This window comes from Fukomys damarensis, unplaced genomic scaffold (assembly GCF_012274545.1).
Source record: "Fukomys damarensis isolate Sample0158 unplaced genomic scaffold, DMR_v1.0_HiC HiC_scaffold_12, whole genome shotgun sequence".
NCBI lineage: Eukaryota > Metazoa > Chordata > Mammalia > Rodentia > Bathyergidae > Fukomys > Fukomys damarensis.
This window is the reverse complement of record NW_022900924.1, coordinates 10802629-10808628: the sequence shown is the minus strand read 5'-3', so window position 1 is coordinate 10808628 and position 6000 is coordinate 10802629. Positions and strand designations below refer to the sequence as shown.

The 6000-nt window shown below is 45.8% G+C and overlaps 1 protein-coding gene and 1 long non-coding RNA gene across 5 annotated transcripts in view; one reads left to right on the top strand and one right to left on the bottom strand.

Annotated features, from left to right (window-relative positions):
* The window catches only part of Srrm4 (serine/arginine repetitive matrix 4), a 607431-nt gene that overhangs the window by 583856 nt on the left and 17575 nt on the right, over window positions 1-6000 (top strand). The gene's annotated exons all lie outside the window — the stretch shown is intronic.
* Window positions 1-6000, bottom strand: part of LOC104848220 — a 31334-nt gene that overhangs the window by 12961 nt on the left and 12373 nt on the right. For all 3 annotated transcript variants that reach the window (XR_004516777.1, XR_004516779.1, XR_004516778.1), the window contains 5 exons: window positions 5390-5543; window positions 4094-4209; window positions 3758-3836; window positions 3070-3129; window positions 1563-1630 (listed from right to left, as the gene is read on the bottom strand). This is a non-coding gene — a long non-coding RNA (uncharacterized LOC104848220). The remainder of the gene's footprint in view (window positions 1-1562; window positions 1631-3069; window positions 3130-3757; window positions 3837-4093; window positions 4210-5389; window positions 5544-6000) is intronic.

The following is a 6000-nucleotide window of genomic DNA, read 5'->3' as shown; positions in this document are numbered from 1 at the left end:
GGTGGGGGGTGGAGGGAGGAGAGAAAGGAAGGAAGGGCGGGCTAGGGATGTAGAGAAGTCCAAAGGCCCCGTATTCAATTACCCGTAGCAAACAGGAAGGGGCATTTGTATAGGAGAGAATCCAGAGACCTGGGTTCAAACTTTTGTGCAACTAAAACTGATCATTCCACCCCTCCTGGCCTCAGCTTTCTCAAGTGGAAAATGGGCATGGTTATCCCACTTGCCTCCCAGGGGCAAAGTTAAAATAAATGTGAAATATGAGCAATGAGAGGTAGCAGAATTTTTTTTTTTAAATTAGCTAGAGCTTTACAGTCTCCCTGGTCGCAGTACTTATGGTCGCTCACCTGGAAGCCCCAACTGACCCTAGGACCAAGCACCATTGGAAGCAAGTTATACTTTAGGTCAGGGGTGTTTTCTACCAAGGCCAAGTCTGTGGAGATGTTACAGAAAGCTGCAGCTGCTACACATACCCACACACACACACACACATACACCAGACATTCATGTTACCAGGTTGGCTCATGCAGTCCGCTGTCCTAAACACACAGGTTTCAGATGGCTTTACAGTAAGATGCCTTGATGTCCCACATGAGCCCAGCCCTTACCAGAAGAGCTGAAATTCAAGGGTCACCTGCACCTACACAGACGTAGTCCATGCTCAGTCCTTTCTCATCTTTTTTCTTACAAACGCAGGGAGGGAAGAAGGTTCCAGGTTGAACCAGAGATTTTCCACAAGTCCTGGCCCCAAGGTTTTTCCCTCTGTAGAGATAACACCAGAGATCTTGGGAGTTCATCTGGCCCACTGCCCTGATTATCAGGAATGGAAATGAGACTTCAGGAAAACAAAGGACTTACATGGGCTATGGCAAGGTGGATCTGTTAAAAAGCAGTGGATTAAGATTATGCAGTCAAATCCTGACTCTAAGCTATGTGTAGTTCCCTAAACCTTCCCGAGCCTCAGTTTCCTCACCTGTAAAATAATAATAACAATAGATAAAACTATTCTCTTCCTCAAGAAACAATTTTAAGCCCAGTGCTTAAACTCAGTGAATATATGTGATGATAACATCAGATCCCAGCTGTGTACGTAGCAGCTGTGGAATCTTTGTGTCTCATTTGCCTTAAAATCATAAAGACAAAACGGAGATCCACCTCATGAGATTGCCGTGGCTTAATGTACATAAAAACTCATAGGTGATGGGTGAGTAGTAAGTTCTAGAGAATGTTTGCTGCCAGTGACAGCCGCCGCCAGTAGTGACAATGGAGGTCACAGTGGTAACAACGCAGATGGTTGAGACCAGTTTCTTCCTGTTCCCAATGGCAGCTGCAGCCCAAATGGCTATGCTCACCCCCTCGAGGTTGCCTGGCTCCCAGAAGAATCAGATACTCCCTGAATCTGTTCCTCTGAGCAGCCTCCATCCTCTGGCCTCTCTCCTCTTCTCTATTGCAAAGGCAGACATAAAGGAAGGAGGCTCTGACTTGGACCAAAAGTATTCCACAAGTCTGGCCCAAAGGTTCTTCGCTAGCTAGAGATAACAGCAGAGTCTGTTTCATTGACTCACCTGTCAGACATTCCTTCAAGTCTGTCAGCATCTGTGAAGGGTCAGGGTCTGCCTTGGCTTTTGGGATCCTGTGAGTGAAAAAGAAACAGCCTGTGCCTTCCGATGCGGAGAGACAGGCAGTGCACAACAATCGGGGCTTGGATGCAGTAGAAGGTTAGCAGGCAGAGGACATGATTAGAACTCAGGCAGAGGAGATAACAATAGCCTTAAAAAGTGAGGAGGAGCAGGGTTTAGCCAATGAAAAGGAGAAATGAAGATTGGAGTTGAGGTTTGAGGTACAATTTGCAGGTCTGTGGAGGTGAACAGGAGCCTGAGCGTGAAGGGTCTTCTATCTTGAGACTTCCGGCATTTAACATGCACAGCTGTTTAAATCAAGGATGGCACATTATGGCAGTGGAGCTTCTTTGCATCTAGGACTCTGCAAACGCAGGGCTTGAATCTCACTGAAATTCTAGCTGGTGAGCGAAAGGTAACGTGAGGCTCTGTCGTTTGGACAGAGCCTGGAATCAAATTGAACATCCTAAGGAGATGGGGTAGAGCCCCTTAACAACCTCGCTCATCGGCCTTACTTTCCCTCAGCCATCTCTGTTCAAGGCCCGGGTGGCGGGGAGGGTGAAACACAGTCTTCCTTAACCCCTGGAGCTCAGTCTAGTAACCAACAGAATGCTGCAATATGGAGCTATTAGAGTGTTGTCTTTAAGGTTGAGGTCTAATCTGTGTGCGCCCATACCAACTATGCCCATTAAAACACTCAAATGCTTGCACGCCAGCTGGCAAACAGTCCCTGTCACCGTGCACTCCAACCCCAGTCAACCCGTCCATCCCTTTCTTCCCCTGACGCTCTGTGGACCTCCTCATAATCCAGCCACTAAAATACAACTCTTCGTCCCCTTCAACACCAACACCAACACCTGTTCGAATGGTGCCATGGGCGTCTACACCCAAGCAAGGGTCGATCATCTTTAACGTCACCTCTGGCAGCAATGGACGGGGAGCACAGGGTACAGGGGCGAGGTCTAACAATGGTGTCTTGATGTCCGAAGTGATTTTATAAACAGAACATCTCACCCTGGCTTTGGCGGGCGGGTAGGAGTCTACAAGGGAAAAAGCCCGGACGTGCCAGGCACGGTCACCACTTTACACAGCTTTTGTGCTCATCGATGCACACAGCGGTCCTCTGAGAGAGATGCAACTGCTATCACCATTTTGCCCATGGGAAAGCAGAGGCTCCGAGAGGCAAAGCAACCTCGGAGGATAACCCACTTGGGAGGGAAGGAGGCTGGTACCTCGGAAACTTATTCTGGCAGCCAGCAAGCACGATGGATGGGAGGAGGGGGAGGCTGACGGCCAAGATATGGCCAAGCCCTTTCTCTGTCGTGTGTGATTCTCTCTCAAGTCCCCCACTGCCGGATGAGGGGTCTGACCAGAGTGCAGCTGGACCCAGGAGAAGGGCGGGACTTTCCTTTTTCCCTCATGCTTCTAGCTTGGGCCAGGAGTGGTCTCGTACCTCTTGTCACCTAACGCCATCAAAGAGGTCCATCAAAGAGGTTCTCCTGATGGCTGTGAGCTGGAGAAGGCAAAACGGCACATGAATGTTAAAGACAGGGGAGTAGATCTGGGTTTGCTGAAGTCCTTGCTCTTGTCTTCCTGTGAGGCCATGGATGACAGCAACAGCTAATACTTACTGAGCAACTATTATGCACCAGCTGCCCAACTGAATTCTTTATGTGAATCCTCGTTATTTTTTATCTTAGCCCCGCAGGAGAATTTCCACTGATACTTCCCCTTCTTTTCTAGACTATTGCCTAGAAGCACCAAGTAAAAAGAAAGCTAAAATTTGAACCCAGAAAGTCTGACCCCAGAATACATGTATTTTATTATGACTTCCCTTGTGTCATCTCATTTTTCCAAGCCTCAGTATTCTCATCTGTATCTTAGGCTAATCTTGGTATCTACATACACTGCTGTTAAGAGGATGGGGTGAGTGAGACATAGTATCCACTTATTTGTAAAATACGCATTAAGCACCTACTATGTGCTAGATACTATTCCACTCACTGGCAAACAGCAGTGTTTACCTACCTGCATCCTCTGTTCTGTGTGAAAAACTTCTCCTAGGTTTTGGGATATAGCACCTCGTATACAATAGATGCTAACGTTATTGTTTGTCGTTATAGCAGCTTTTAAAAACTTACTCCAAATAAGCCCAGAAGCGATCTCTGACCTTGAGTAGCTTAATCCTCTCCAAAATCAGTGCTGGACTTCGCAGTAGGCCTGGCAGAGAGGGAAAATGAGGCTGAAGTAAGGAGAGTTTGCAGTCCGGTCCTCAGAAGCCTCCCCTGGGCTCTAGGACACCTCTGGGAACCTCAGCATGCAAGCCATTCGTTGCTTTTGAGAGGACCCAACAGGCCAAAAAAGGATGGGGTGACACTGGGAAAATGGGGGACCACTTGTTTTTGTTACTTTTTTTTTTAAATGAGAAGTGACATTGTAGTGTCAACTTTTACTTGTGCTAAGGACAGAGGGAGTACCACGATTTTCCAGCTCCAAGGAACATTTCACCACGAGAAGGTGTAGGAAAGGGTTGGGGATGTAGCTCAGTGTTTCCGCCACCTGCCTCACAAACTCAAGGTCCTGAGTTCAAGCCCTGGTACAAAACAAAAACAAAAACAAAAAACAGAAAATGTAGGAAGGATGTAACCTTGGGCCAAAAGATGTCTAAATCAAATGCATTTTGCTGGATGAAAAATTTATTACATTGAACTTATCTTTGCCTTTTTAGTCTGGGCTGGGAGTTTTTTTGTTTGTTTTTCTAGAGAGGTCTATGTAGAGATTTTTCAAAAGCTAGTGAGCAGGGGCCCTGCAGAAAAGCTCCCCGAGAAAGGGGGACCCTGAAGCCACTATTCCTTCCAAGTTCCTGGTGAACCAAAGGAGCAAGGAGGCTAAACCACCTCCTCCTACCAAGGTCAGATGCCTTGCTCGCCCTGGTCATGACCTTAGTCTTAGAGGACTTTGTCATCTGCCCACAAGCTTAGCAGATCTCTGTCTTTCTCCATCTCCTCCCGCTCCTTGGTGAACCCCCAGCAGGTCAATGAATCCATTCTTTAGCTGTCTTCCTAATTAGTGTGCGAAGGAAGATGAACAACAGCAAGGAAAATAAACTTAACGTCTTTGTGAAACAAAAGGATTTTTTAAAAAAGGAATAACCAGAACCCTCTAGCTAAAAGCTCTGCCGTGCAGCTCTATACCCACACGAGAATCTCCCATCCCCCATATGGTGAAGAGGGAGTAAAAAATTTATAGCCGTCTCTCTCCAGGGGGCCATTTGAAACTCCGTAAATGGACTTGTTCAGTTTAATTGGAATTCTCTTCTTGATTGTATTTTTGTAACCTATTAGGCCAAGCTGCCTCTTGATCTCGGAATTCATCTGAAATTAAATTTTGAAGTGTAAGTGAGAGGTTGCCTTTTTTCTGTTCCTGATTAAATAATGATTTGAAACGAAAACAATAAATAACAGTGCCGGCTTCCCTGGAGGGCAGAGAGAGATTTCCAGTGAAACATGGGGGATCTAGGGTTTGCGGTGGGGGGATTTAATTACTTATTAGAAAAACCCCAGTGTTAACATGGAGTATATCAAGCAACAAGGAATGCTTATGGGTTAAAATATTGGAGCTTCATATTGAGGCATTAAAAGAAAAAAACGGAGATTCAAGTTGGTGAAGAGCAGATTTTCCTTTAAGAGTTCATACACATATATAATATATATATGTGTGTATATATATGTGTGTGTGTGTGTGTGTGTGTATCATATATACATCATACGTACTTATGAAATTGGCATCTCTGATCCAGAATGGAAGGGTTGTAATAACTCTTGAATCCTGATATATTTTGATGGCTCTGGTCTCCTGGTTCTTTCCTTCATTGACAAGTGTCCCATAGGGTTGAGATGGGGAAATGGGATCAGTCCACTCATAGTTCTGGAAAGGAGAGATGACACATACAAGATGTATCATGTTTATGTTGCTTAGAAAAAGATCAGGGTAGCAGCAGATGCTTAGAACAGGGGGCCTTAAATTCAGATGTCTCAGGGGTCAGATAGCTAATAGATACTCACTGATCCCACGCAGCCTAGGGCCAGGAAAGCACGTGCCTTGTCTAAAATGAACAGCTGTGACTGTTCTCAAGCCCATTAATGCCAGGAAATGTGGGCCCAGATCCTATTCTTTCAACCAAAAATTGGAAATTAGGTTATTATGTGGGATCTCTCCATTTCACATATTTTGGCGGTTAACTCAAACTTATTTACAAACATGGAAAGTGAGCAAAAGAAAACATATCTGAAACAAAGCACCAATTGGCCTGCCAGCTTTCCCGTGTTGATTTGGGCTACTGACGCGCACAAGTCTCATATATCTGTCTCCTCACCCTCCCTAA